Source organism: Heterodontus francisci, chromosome 29 (genome assembly GCF_036365525.1).
Source record: "Heterodontus francisci isolate sHetFra1 chromosome 29, sHetFra1.hap1, whole genome shotgun sequence".
NCBI classification, from domain to species: Eukaryota; Metazoa; Chordata; class Chondrichthyes; order Heterodontiformes; family Heterodontidae; genus Heterodontus; species Heterodontus francisci.
This window is the reverse complement of record NC_090399.1, coordinates 42,701,868-42,716,960: the sequence shown is the minus strand read 5'-3', so window position 1 is coordinate 42,716,960 and position 15,093 is coordinate 42,701,868. Positions and strand designations below refer to the sequence as shown.

General features: G+C 42.2%; 1 protein-coding gene across 1 annotated transcript in view; it reads left to right on the top strand.

Moving 5' to 3' along the window:
* Nucleotides 1-15,093, top strand: part of LOC137346251 (major histocompatibility complex class I-related gene protein-like) — a 58,911-nt gene that overhangs the window by 42,185 nt on the left and 1,633 nt on the right. The gene's annotated exons all lie outside the window — the stretch shown is intronic.

Genomic DNA, 15,093 nt, shown 5'->3' with positions numbered 1-15,093 from the left:
ACATCACTCAGGATGGGAAAGGGGTCTGATGAGGCACCGCTCTGCTGAATTGTGTCATCCTAGAGTAACACTGCTCCTACTCGTACATCACTGGCATCAATAGTTACCTTAAAGAGCTTGCCTAAATTTGGTGCCACTAGAATGGGCTCATTTTATTAAAATGGCCTTTAACTTTTCAAACACTATTTGACAGGATTCTGTCCACTGATCCTTCGCACCCTTTATTTTAAACAAAATCTTCAGTGAGGTAGCTACGTGCTGAAGTTGGGAATGAACTTCTGGTAGAACCCACACATCCCGAGGAATCGCAGTATCTCTGTTTTGTCTTGGGACTGGGAAGTCTATTATCGACTGAAGCTTAGCTTCTATAGACAACACTTGACCTTGACCCACAAACTTAGCCTTGGCAAACTTACTCTTTGCTAAGTTCACTACCAAATTGGCTTACTGTAACCTGTCGTACAGAACCTTAAGCATTCAACATGATCCTCCCAAGTGTCACTGTCTACCAACAGATCATCCAGGTATACAATGCATTTGCTCAGTCCAGCAATCATCTGGTTAGTCAACCTTTGAAATATGGCCAGTCCATTTTTCATACCAAAAGGCATGACCTTACCCTGAAATAGGCCATCTGGGGTCACAAAGACGGAAACACCTTTAGCTTGGGCGGTCAAGGGGATTTGCCAATAACCTTTTCAGCAAGTAATCTTGTTAATAAAGATGGAATTCCCCACTCTGTCAATATTATCCTCGAGTCATAGTTCTGGATAAGAGTCTGTTTTAGTTATGCACTGACTTTCTGATAATCAATACAAAATCTTTTGGAACCATCTGATTTTGGTACCAGCACAACTGGAGAACTCCAGCTACATTGACCGGGTTCATTTATATCATTCTTGAGCATTTATTGAATCTACTGTCCGGCCTGAGCCAATGTATGAGGATTGAGTCGATAAGGGTTCTGTTTAATGGGTGTAGCTGTCCCTACATCAACCTCATGAATAGCCAGAGTTCATCTGCACATACTGCTTTAAATGCTTAACAGCTCAACTGTATCATTTTTATGTTGTTCGGAAAGATAGTGTCGAACTGTATCTAAGCTTTCTAACACTTCTGTGTTTGCCAGTTTTACAGCAGGAGGTTCAATCTGAGAGTTCTCAGTGTCTGCCCCTTCATCCAGTTCATTAAAAATAACACTACCCTTATCCTCCTCTTCCGTCATTTGACATTCATTTACTGGCTGACAAGGTTCATGATCTTAGTATTTTTACAACATATTCATGTGACACACCGTTTTACCTTTCCATCTATCTGGGGTACTAACTAGTTCACCTCATTGAGTTTCCTCTTCATGAAGTAAGGTCCACTGAACCTAGTTTTATTCACTTTGCCTGGGGAACCATTGAAAGCAAACAGCTTGTCTCCAGGCTGCAAACTTTATGCCTCAGCTATTCTATCTGCTTGGGTTTACATCACTTGCTGACAAATCTTTATGTTCTCTGGCCATCTCTCAAACTTTTGTGAGTCTTTGTTGAAATTCTGACACATAGGCAGGGATTTTACCCTAGGCGGACGGAACCGTCCACTGACTGAAAAGTCGGTGGCGAACCCACTTCCTCCTGGCCTGGGGATCCGTCCCGTATTTTGCGGGTCCCCGGGCTTTAATTAGTTTGAGGCGGGACTTCCACCCACTTGAAGTAGGAAGTCCCGCCTAATGGAGCTGCCGGCCAATCAGAGGACAGGCAGATCTCTGTCCTAATATCGCAAAGATGATATGGGTGAACACTGGAACGCAAGTAAGTTTTTTGTTGCCACACCGGGGTGATTGTTCGGCCCCTGGTGAGGCCAGGGTGGTTGAATGAGGGGACGAGGGGCAGGTTGGGATTGGTTGGGACATCAGGGGTGGCCTTTCGTTGGGCACAGGGTGCCTGATCATGAGGGCCTCCCCACCCCCCACAGGCCGTCAGAAAGCCACCTGCTTTTGTCATGTGGCTTTTCTCTGGTCTAGGACGCCCGCTTGCCACATGTAAAATCCACGTGGAGGCAGGCGAAGGCCCTTAAGTGGCTGTTAACAAAGGAAGATGGTTGTGGTTGTTGAAGGTCAATCATCTGAGCTCCAGGACATCACTGCAGGAGTTCCTCAGGGTAGTGTCCTAGGCCCAACCATCTTCAGCTGCTTCATCAATGACCTTCCTTCAATCATAAGGTATGACGTGGGGATGTGCGCTGATGATTGCACAATGTTCTGCACCATTCGCGACGACTCAGATACTGAAGCAGTCTGTGTAGAAATGCAGCAAGACCTGGACAATATCCAGACTTGGGCTGATAAGTAGCAAGTACCATTTGTGCCACAAAAGTGCCAGGTAATGACCATCTCCGGCAGGAGAGAATCTAACCATCTCCCCTTGACATTCAATGGCATTACCATTGCTGAATCCTCCACTATCACCATTTTGGGGGTTACCATTGACCAGAAACTGAACTGGAGTAGCCATATAAATACCATGGCTGCAAGAGCATGTCAGAGGCTAGGAACTCTGCAGCGAGTAACTCACCTCCTGACTCACCAAAGCCTGTTCACCATCCATAAGGCACACGTCAGGAGTGTGATGGAATATTCTCCACTTGCCTGGATGGGTGCAGCTCCAACAACACTCAAGCTCGACACCATCCAAGACAAAGCAGCCCGCTTGATTGGCACCCCATCTACAAACATTCACTCCCTCCACCACTGACACACAGCAGCAGCTGTGTGTGCCATCTACAAGATGCACTGCAGCAACGCACCAACGCTCCTTAGACAGCACCTTCCAAACCTGTGACCTCTACCAACTAGAAGGACAAGGGCAGCAAATGCATGGGAACACCACCACCTGCAAGTTCCCCTCCAAGCCACACACCATCCAGACTTGGAACTATATTGCCGTTCCTTCACTGTTGCTGGGTCAAAATCCTAGAACTCCCTTCCTAACAGCACTGTGGATACAGCTATCTTTTATGGACTGCAGCAGTTCAAGAAGGCAGTTCACCACCACCACCTTGAGAGCAATTAGGAATGGGCAATAAATGCGGGCCTAGCCAGCGACGCCCACATCCCATGAATGAATAAAAAAATACTTAAGGGCCTTGATTGGCCCGGGGCTGGCGGGCTTTTTTTCACCGCGACTGCCCTGTGTATAGTGACGGTAGAGGGGGAAGGGGGTCGGTAAGGGTCCCACAGAATCACATATTTCAGAATAATACAGTGCAGAAGAGGCCCTTCAGCCCGTCGAGTCTGCACCAATGCATTAAAACACCTGACCTGTCTACCTAATCCCATTTGCCAGCACTTGGCCCATAGCCTTGAAAGTTATGACGTGCCAAGTGCTCATCCAGGTACCACCCTCCGAACAGGGCATTCCAGACCATCACCACCCTCTGGGTAAAAAAGTTCTTCCTCAAATCCCCCTTAAACCTCCCGCCCCTCACCTTTAAACTTGTGATCCTTCGTAACTGACCTTTCAACTAAGGGGAACAGCTTCTCCCTATCCACCCTGTCCATGCCCCTCATAATCTTGTACACCTCGATCAGGTCACCCCTCAGTCTTCTCTGCCCCAGTGAACAACCCAAGCCTATCCAACCTCTCTTCATAACTTAAATGTTCCATCCCAGGCACCATCCTGGTGAATCGCCTCTGCACCCCCTCCAATGCAATCATATCCTTCCTATAATGTGGCGACCAGAATTGCACACAGTACTCCAGCTGTGGCCTTACCAAAGTTCTATACAACTCCAACATGACCTCCCTGCTTTTGCAATCTATGCCTCGATTGATAAAGGCAAGTGTCCCATATGCCTTTTTCACCACCCTATTAACCTGCCCTTCTGCCTTCAGAAGATCTATGGACAAACACGCCAAGGTCCCTTTGTTGCTCGGAACTTCCCACTGTCAGGCCATTCATTGAATACTTCCATGTCACATTACTCCTTCCAAAGTGTATCACCTCACACTTTTCAGCGTTCAATTCCATCTGCCACTTTTCTGCCCATTTGACCATCCTGTCTATATCTTCCTGTAACCTAAGACACTCCACCTCACTGTTAACCACTCGGCCAATCTTTGTGTCATCCGCGAACTTACTGATCCTACCCCCCACATAGTCATCTATGTCGTTTATATAAATGACAAACAATAGGGGACCCAGCGCAGATCCCTGTGAGTACACCACTGGACACTGGCTTCCAGTCACGAAAACAGCCGTCTGTCATCACTCTCTGTCTCCTACAGCTAAGCCAATTTGGAATCCACCTTATCAAGTTACCTTGTAACCCATGTGCATTTGCTTTCTTGCTAAGTCTCCCATGTGGGACCTTGTCAAAGGCTTTGCTGAAATCCAGGTAAACTACATCAACTGCACTACCTTCATCTACACACCTGGTCACATGCTGAAAAAATTCAATCAAATTTGATAGGCATGACCTCCCTCTGACAAAGCCATGCTGACTATTCCTAATCAAATTATGCCTCTCCAAGTGGTGATAGATTCTCTCCTTCAGAATTTTCTCCAATAGTTTCCCTACCACTGACATGAGACTCACTGGTCTATAGTTCCCTGGCTTATCTCTACAACCTTTCTTAAATAGTGGGTCCTCATTAGCTATTCTCCAGCTCTCTGGCACCTCCCCCGTGGCCAGAGAGGAATTAAAAATTAGGGTCAGAGCCCCTGCAATCGTCACCCTCACCTCCCACAGCATCCTGGGACACAAATCGTCTGGACCTGGAGATTTGTCCACTTTTAAGCCTGCCAAAACCTCCAATACCTTGTCACTCCCTATGACCATTTGCTCAAGAACCTCACAGCCTCTCTCTCTAAGTTCCATATCTGCATCCTCTTTCTCTTGGGTGAAGACAGATGTCAAGTATTCGTTCAACACCCTACCAATGTCGTCTGGCTCCACCCACAAATTTTCCTCTTGGTCCCTAACGGGTCCTACTCTTTGCCTGGTTATCCTCTTCCCATTGATATACTTATAGAATATCTTGGGATTTTCCCTACTTTTACCAGCCAGAGCTTTCTCGTATCCCCTCTTTGCTCTCCTAATTGCTTTCTTAAGCTCCATCCTACACTTTCTGTACTCCACTAATGCTTCCATTGATTTGCTCTCCTTGTATTTGCTAAAAGCCTCACTTTTCCTTCTCATCGTACCCTGAATGTTTCTGGTCATCCATGGTTCTCTGGGCTTGTTGCTTCCCTAAAGGGACATGTTGGGCCTGTACCCGCCCCATTTCCTTTTTGAATGCACCCCACTGTTCTTCTGTAGATTTCCCGACAAGTAACTCTTTCCAGTCTACCTTGGCCAGATCCTGCCTTATTTTACTAAAATTCGCTCTTCCCCCAATCCAAAACCTTTTTTTGCAACTTGTCCATTTCTTTCTCCATAAAAAGATTAAATTGTACCATGTTGTGGTCGCTATCACCAAAATGCACCCCCACCAACACATCAACCACCTGTCCGGCTTCATTCCCCAGAATTAGGTCCAGCACTGCACCCTCCCTTGTTGGATCCTCTACATATTGAGCTAAAAAGTTCTCCTGTATGCATTTTAAGAACTCCATTCCATCTAAACCCTTAACACGATGACTATCCCAATTAATGTTGGGAAAGTTGAAATCACCTAATATAATTACCCTATTATTTTTACACACCTCTGCAAATTGCGCACATATTTGCTCCTCAATTTCCCGCTGACTATCTGGGGGTCTATAATAAACACCTAGCAATGTGGCTGTCCCTTTTTTATTCCTAAACTCTACCCATAAAGCTTCATTTGATGCCCCCTCCAAGATATCATCTCTCCTTACTGCATTAACTGACTCCTTAACTAATATTGCAATGCCCCCTCCTCTTTTACCCCCTCCTCTGTCTTGCCTGAAGATTCTATATCCTGGGATATTGAGCTGCCAATCCTGCCCCTCCCTCAACCATGTCTCCGTGATGGCCCCCCGACACCTTCCCACTCTTTGGGGTGTAAAATTCAGCCCATATTCTAAGAGGGTAGTTTCCTCTTCCTGTGCTACAAATCTCATTAAGGGGACCCCTAACTTCATGCCCATTGACCAATTCAGATGGACTGAAACCAGTGGATTCATTGTCCCTGGAGGCAAATAATAAAAATGATATCCCTTTTATACCAATCATGATACGCAAAAATTTAGGTCTTTATCGTACTTTTTATGGTTTGGTGATGCCTTTCCAAAGCACCTTGGAACTGCAGACGATTTGAGCTGTTTCACTCCCAAATTACTGTGATCTCTTGAAATACCCTGACATGAAATTTGACCCCTGATCCGATTGAATTTCTTTTGGCAATCCATGTCTGGTGAAAAACTGAATTAACTCATTAATCACAACTTTCACAGTGATCTTTTTCAAAGCAATTGCCTGTGGAAACCTAGTGGGCAAATCCATAATGGTTAGGAGAAACTTGTGACCTGACTTAGTTGTAGGTAAGTGTTATGACTGCTCAGGACAAAGCCTACAATCAAAATGTGATTCTGATTGCCGTGGGAGCAACGCACTGTTAATTCAGTCCCATCACTCCGCAGGTCATGTCATAATTCTTAAAGCTTTCCAAATTGGGAAAAATACCCAGCCAAATTGAACAATCTAGTAACCCCTAAATGAAGCGAACCAAACCAGGTATCTTTAGATATCAACAAATTCAGATTTTAGTTTTTTTAACAAATAGTAAAACACTAAGATAAACCAATATCTGAAGACTTTATAACTAATTTAAAAATCTAACTCATGTATTCGCATACATATACTAAAAATTAACAGTGGTTCGAGTTTTAAAAGAATGTAGATTTGATAAGTAGCTTTTCTCCGAAATAAAACAAATACACCAGTCTTTGTAAGTTACGTTCCTGATGAATGGTCTTCTAATACAACACGGTCAAAGTTCACTTGCAGTCTTCCAAGGTCCGATGAAAACAGGGTCCTTCCAAAGATAGAAATTCAGCAGTTCAGTTCTGCAATTGTAACATAAACACAGCAATACTGATACTAAAAGAAAGAAAAGTTTTTCTTATTTTTCTTAGGGAATTAATTATCTTGACTTTGTAGAATCTTGAGAGAGAAATAACACAGCTCTTTTCCCTTCAGTTTAAATTGGCTGAGAGCACTCCTCCTCCCTTCAATTGCTGAAATAGTCTGTCTCTGCCAGCCAGTTTTCAAAAGTCAAATTGCAATATTGACTCTCATGTCTTCTCTCTCTCTCTGGCTGTTGCTTGGCAACCAGAATGCACCCTGGCTCACTGTGCCTCTGTGAAGAGCTCTTAAAGGTGCACTGTTCCTCTTACAGTCTGAAAGGCGCACCACAATATTTCCGAGGAGAAAAAAAAACACAGGACCGTGACACCTCTGCCCTTGGCGAAATGAAACGCCATTCCCAAAATGCATTTCATTACAATGCAAAAAATAGAAATTGGAAAAACGCCAATTTTTTCCCACATTTACGCACCATTCACTCTACTAATAATTTACAGCATTTGCTTTATACCATCACCATCTATGAGCTAATATGGTTAAATCCGTGTCAAAGCATTGGCGATAACATTTTTCCTCAAAATATGTAAACAATTCTCTAAAATGATCAGATTGCAGCAATAAGTTCCATCAAAACATTTTTGGCTTTAAATCTTACAAGGAGTTTCCCAATTATCCCATTTCAGCCTTCCAAACACAGTCTCCCAGGTGTTTGGTGTTTTCCTTCCAAGTGTCCCTATTGTCCATCACCTCAGCCAGGTGAGCTGCACAGCCAGCAGCACTGATCGCTACTGGGTTCACTATTCTCTGAGAAGTTTCCTGAATACCCCTTAACCTGTGTGACATCACTTGATACTGGAAAACCCATCGGTGTAACAGAAGCTGACTTTTCCTTATCTTGGGTTGTCAAAGGAATTTGACAATATCCCTCCAACACATCTGTCTCTTTAAGACACATGGTGTTGCCCACTCTGTTCGTACAATCTTTAAATGAGAATTCGGGTAGGAGTCTGCCGGCTTTACCGCAATTACTTTTCTATAGTCTATGCAAGTTTGAGCCGACCTACAAACTCTTTTAAATGTTGTGAAAAGCCTGGTTAGGTTTTCACGCCGTTTTGCCTCTACGTATAAAAGGATATTGTCTAATTTTCCTAGCCATTCTGTATTCACTAATCTGATGGTTGAAGGTACAATCTGAGAATTTCCTAGGCCTGCTTCTGCCTCATCCTCACTATCCGTTTCCTTCTCAGCAGTCCCGATTACCTGACATACCTGTACTGGCTTATCCTCCTCCCTGCGATAATATTGCTTCAGCATGTTGATGTGACACAACCGGTTCTTCCGGCAATCAGGGGTGTCAATCAAGTAATCTACTTTATCCGCTCTTTTGATCACTCTATATGGGCCGCTAACCCATGCTTCTAATGGTTTTCCCTGCAACGGTAACACTGATACTTCATCCCCTAGTTGAAAATCACAGGCTCTTGCATTCTTGTCTGCCTATTCTTATTAGCTTGGAATGCTTTCTGGTGTTCCTGAGCTACACCACAAACTTCCATGACCCTTTCCAGGAACACAGATGCATAGTCCAGTATCAAAGATTCATTCTTTTGTTTCAAGAATCAGTCTTTTATAAGTTTTAGCAGACCTCTTCATCTCGGTAAACCGCTGAGTCTCTGGTGGCAAATAAAATAAAATCTCGTCCTTTATCCCAGTCACGTGGATATTCATGACAGTATGTTCTAATCATTGTTTTAAGAGTTTGGTGAAATCTCTGGAAAGCTCCCTGTGACTGTGGGTGATATGCTGAAGATCTCAACTGTCTAATCCCCAAATTGCCAGTGACTTCTTGAAATATCTTTGACATGAAATTAGAACCTTGATGTGATTGAACTTCAAATGGTAACACATAATCTTATAAAGAATTGGGTTAACTTTTCTACTACTGTTCTAGCAGTAATTGTCCTCAAAGGACTGGCCTCTGGAAATCGGACAGCCATATTCGTGATGGGAAGTATGTATTGATGCCCCGCTTATGTTTTTGTCAAGGGTCGTACATAGTCTACTAAAATCCTGATAAATGGCCCCTCAATCACTGGTTGGGAACTAATGGTGCTGGTTTTATGGTGGATTGTGATTTTCCCACCATTTGACATGTATGGCGTGTCCTACAAAATTGTCTAACATTCTTTGTAAGAACTTGCCAGTAGTAATGTTGGCTTATGATGATTTGGTCTTCCGAATTCCCCCATATCCTGCAAAAGGATTGTCATAATGCTACCTTTAATAATCCTTGGTGATATTTAGATGGTACCACTATCTGTGGCTCAACAACTGTCCAGTCTTCGTCTGCAGGTCTGTGAGGTGGTCTCCATTTCCTCCTCAAAACCCCATTTGCCATATAATAGCCTTCCGGAACTCCTTTCCCCTCAGCTTCTGTCAGACTGTCTGTGCCATTCGGTATATCTCTGGATCAGCTTGCTGTACTGCAATGATAGAGAATCTGTTAAACATCTCATTTGGATTATCTAAATCCCCAATAAGGTTTCAGATACTTGGCTATCTGTTTGTGGTGCACCTTTTACGTCTGTTTAGCCATTGCTCTGATGACTACAGACGCAGGAAATATTCCTGGAACTTGTTCCTGTAATTGTTCAGTTTCCTTAATTTCACTCGGTTCCTCTGTAATTATAGGAGGAACTGATACTTTTGATCCAGCCAAATCATTTCCTAAGAGTAGATCAATTCCCTTTTCTGGCAAACTGTGGACAACTCCTACCGTTATTATCCAGATACTAAGTCACTGTCTAGGTGTACTTTATATAAAGATACGGGTATATAGTCCCTGCCAATTCCATTAACTGAAACTTTAGCATTCAAGGCGCTCTCTGGCGGAAACATTATATCTTTCTCCAGCAAGAATGTTTTCCTGCCTCACCTACAGGATATGGAGTTACTTTCCCCTTTGACAAAAATTCATTATAACTCCTGGATGTTTTATTCTTAACCTCTACACTTTTAGTTTTACTATCTAGTTTCACAACTGTTGTTAAGCTATAGTTTGATCTGCTCTACACTCAGTCAGAGTCTTTTCCTCTGCACTAGCTTTGCATACCCCAACAAGTCCTATGAGTTTACCTCTCTCTTTCCAGCATTCTGAATGAAGATGACCCGTTTTGTGGCAATGATAACACTTTGGCTTGCGAACCTCATTTCTACCCTCAGCACCTTCCTTTCTTACCTGAGGAGGTGATCCTGGGGCATTCCCAGCTGTTCCTTCTTGTCCCCGGCTATTTGCCTTCCTTTCGCTCTCCCACATTCTATCCTTCTCGGGGTTATGGGGGTGACAGACAAAAGGTTTTGGCTTATTCACAAGCTCAAAATCATCACTTTCTGCTGTTTGCCTAGCTTTTAAAACTTTCAGGTTATCTACATGAGTTCTCACGACTGAAGGAATGGAGTTTTTAAACGCTTCTCAATGAATCCACTCCCGAAGGTTCTCATATGTGGTTTCCATCTTTAACACATACCCAACGGTCAAAAGTAATTTGTTTCACCCTCTCAAATTCTGCCTATGTCTGCCCAGCCAGTCTCCATTAGTTCAAAACTTGTGATGGTAAGCTTTAGGGACTAACTCATATACAGCGAGAATAGCCTTTTTTGCCATCTCATAACCTGTAGAAGCCTCTTCAGGAAACATGGCATAAACTTCATGAGCTCTGCCCATCATCCTGCTTTGCATAAGCAGTGTTCGGCTTTCCTTCGGCCATTTCAGCTGTTTGGCTATTTTTTCAGAAGATATGAAAAAAGCTTCTACGTCCCTTTCCTCGAACTTAGGAAGAGCCTGTATAAATTTAAACAGCTTTTTGCTGGGTCCTGAGCTGAATTCAGATTCTTCCTGAACCGAATTTTCCTTGGATTCAAGACTACTCCTTTGTCTTAGTTCCATCTCTTTTAACTTAAATTCCCTCTCTTCTCTTTCACTTTTTCTCTGAAGTTCACGTTTTCTTCTTGCTATTGCTTTTTTCTGTTTCCTGTTGGAACTCCAATTTTTTCATTTCTAACTGAGTCGTAGCCAATTCCAGTGCATTACCCTCTGACTTGCCACCTTCTTGTATTTCATCTTCTCCTCCTTCTAATTCCAGATGTTCGGCTATTAAGTCAATTATCTCTGCTTTTTTGGTACCTGATTTCAATTCTAACCCAATTTTGCGGCCGTTCTTTTAATTTATTCTTGGATAATGTTATCAAGTCACTGAGGGAAGCATTCTGCTTTCCCAAAAACTCTTCTGCAACCGTTAATGCCATTACTATGGTAAGAGACCTTGCTCTTTATATTTCTTCATAATTGCCGTTAGATTTAGATCACAACAATCGAGTTTCCAATTGATATGTTCCCAGACGCGAGAACAATTAATATGATTCCAAAAGCAAGTCCTCCAAATAAGTCTGATTCTAATCCCAGGCGCAAGCCGCCTAATTAAAATATGATTTGATCGCGGATGAGCCTGCAGTTAAAATATATAACGACCGTTCAGGACAAAGCCCCCAATCAAAATATATGATTCTGATTGTGCTGGGAGCTATGCACTGTCAATTCAGTCCCAACACTCGCACAGGTTGCATCATACTTCAAGCTTTCCAAATGGGGGAAAAAACAGCCAAATTGAACAATCTAGTAACCCCCAAATGAAGCGAACCAAACCAGGTATCTTTAGATATCAACAAATTAACTATTAATTTTTAAAAAAAACTAAAATCTTAAACGCTAAGATAAACCAATATCCAAAGACCTTAGACCTTATTTAAATATCTAACTCCCACAATCGCGTACATATATTAAAAATTAACAGTGGTTCAGGTTTTAAAAGAATTTTATAAGTAGCTTTTCTCAGAAATAAAACAAATAAGTCTTTGTAAGTTACGTTCCTGACGAATGGTCTTCTACTGCAACACGGTCAAAGTTCGCTTGCAGTCTTCCAAGATCCGATGAAAAAAGGGTCCTTGCAAAGATAGGAACTCAGTTCAGTTCAGCAGTTGTAGCATAAACTGTCCTTTCAGTGATAAACAGAGCAATGCTGATACTTTGTTAAGAAAGAAAAGCTTTTCTTACTTTTTTTAGGGAATTAATTTGGCTTGACTTTGTCGAATTTTCTTGAGATAAATAACACTGCTCTTTTCGCTTCAGTTGGAATAGTCTCAGAGAGCTGTCCTCCATTCAATTGCTGAAATAGTCTGTCTCTGCAAACCATTGTTAGCCAGCCAGTTTTCAAAAATCAAAGTACAATATTGAATCTCGTGTCTTCTTTCTCTGTGTGGCTGTTGCTTGGCAAACAGAATGCATCCTGGCTCACTGTGCCTCTGTGGACAGTTCTTAAAGGTGCACTGTTCCTTTTACAGTCTGAAAGGTGGACCGCAATATTTCCGAGGAGAGAAGAAAAAAATAACACAGGACCTTGATATAAGGGTTTGACACAATCCATAAGAAGCGGTTCATCAGCAGCATGTATCGGTATCAATGGGGCTGGCTTAATCGGCAGCTGTGTCTTCCCTGATACCTAACATGTATGACAAGTTCTGCGAAATTCAACCACCCCTTTATACAAACCCGGTCAATAAAAATGCTGTCTTATCCTGGCCAGAGTTTTTCGAATAACCACATGACCTGCCGCTGGGATCTCATGGGCAATTCTTAAAGTTTGAACAACAGCCTGATGAACTATAGCCAAATTCTTAAGAGCAGACCTCCAGGCAGCTTTCCACTTTCTCATTAGAATTTCACTCTTGACATAACAACACTCGGGCACCTTTTCAGCTTCTGCCTCGGTACACACCATTTGAGACAACTTCTTAAGTCAGGGTCTACCTGTTGTGCCTCAATCAAAGACGATCTGCTAAACAATTCACCATTGCTAACCTTGAAGTCTTTTCCATCAATATCCCCTTCCGAACCCTTGAAAAAAGTTTCAGCCAAGGAAACATCCGAATTGTCCTCCACAACAGCTGAATGCTTCTCACCTTGTTTAATTTTATGAGCCTGGGATCTTGTCAGCACTCAATATGGTATTATTCCAGGAAATTCCTACTGCGAAACTTTGGTTTCAGCAACCTCAACTGGCTTTTCTGGAACTACTGGAGACACCAATACATTATCCCCAGCTAAGTCATTACCTTGCAATAAGTCCACCACTTCAATGTGCAAATCGGGGATGATTCCCACTGTTACTGGACCGGTGACTAAATGACATTGCAAATTAACCTTATGCAATGGAACAGATAAATAACCCCTTTCAATGCCCCGCACTATGACTTTGACTTTCATTATGCTACTCGGGGGGGAAAACTTGCATCCTTTGCTACCATTAATGACTGGGTTACCTTTGTATCAGCATAATCAGTTTGCCTGCCTCATTGACAAATATGGGGACACCTTACACCTGAACAGAAAACTTCTATAGCCTTCATGGACCTGACTTAATTCCTTAACACACCTCTGTTCACTATCCAACATCGCCAAAGCTACTGGCTTGTCAGCAGTGCTACCTATTGTGGCATCCTTTTCAGGACAGGCTTTTGATAAACCTACCACAGCTACCAATTTGCCTTTTAACTTCCAGCATTCTGATTTTATATGCCCTTTTATTACAAAAATATCATATTGGTCTTTTTGCCTCAACCCTAGTCTCCTGAATCTTTTTTAGCGCCTGTATCCTCTCCTTTACACTTTCTCACAAAAACCAAATCTCTTCTCATTATCAACCCTCCTATCTTTCTAATTTCTCTGAAGGTTTCAAAACTGAGGTCTGTAACTACACCTTTTTTGGGTCAATTCGTAATCATCTGCCATTCCTTATTTTACCAACTTTATTCCTCCAGTGGGACCATATTCTTGAAGGGATACTATTTTTTAATTTGTTCATTAGGATTACATCCCCAAGGCTTTCTCAATCCTCATGGACCTATACCATCAATCAAATAACATTTTCTCCTCTCCAGCAACTTCCATAAATGTCTGGCCTTTTTTAAAATTCCTGAATTTTTTTCCTGTAAACCTCTGGTACCAATTCTTAAGCATTGAGAACTGCAGTTTTAACCATTTCATAATCACTTGACTGTTTCCCCCAAAAGTGTTGAATACACCGCTAATGCTTTCCCCACCAACACACTTCATAATATTGTCCGACTTTCTTTCCATTGCACCTCGGTAGCAATTTTTTCAAAAGATACAAAGTACATTTCAGCTCCTTCCTTGCTGAATTTAGGCACCAAGCGAATATTCCTTGCCAAACTAAAACCAGAAGATAAATCGATTCATCCTCAAACCTTCCTGCCACCCCCTGTTCATGTAATCTAAGCTTTTCTTTGTCCAGTTCAAACTTCCTGGTTTCTCTTTCTTTATCTTTCGCTTCTAAATTCAAGTTTTCTCATTTAAAACTGTAATTGTCTGTCCCTTTTTCTTTTTGAAGTTCCAGTCACCTCATTTGTAACTAAATTCTAGCTAACTCAATCTGAGAGCTACCAGGAACACAATTTTCTTCCTCGAGGGTAAAATGCTGAGCCAACACTTCCATAATTTCTGTCTTTTTGGCTTTTGAACTTAACTAACCCCCTACTTGCTCTGCTGCAGCTATTAAGGTATTCACTGTTAATGGTGTTAATTCAATGAGAGTCAAATCTTCTCTCTCTGCAAAAGCTTGAGCAACAAAAGTAGACATGCTGACTTTTCTTTAAGTACAGCAAAAGTAATTGTAAAATCTTATTTGTTTAAATTCCGGCAAATTCCAATGTACAGCCCCTGAATTCATATCCCGGCCCTGAGTCCCCAATTTGTTACAACCTCAGTGAGACAGTTAACGTTAAAATATGAGATATAAACCCCCAGACCAGTTTAAAGAATTACACAAGATTTCACATTTGAAGATTTTTATTATAACTAAACTAAAGGAAATCCCCATTAACTAAACAGTACTTTGTAAGTAGCTGATACCCCAAATTACAGGGAAAGGTATTTTATTTATTTATTAAAACACTTGAAAACCTCACACCACACTTATGTT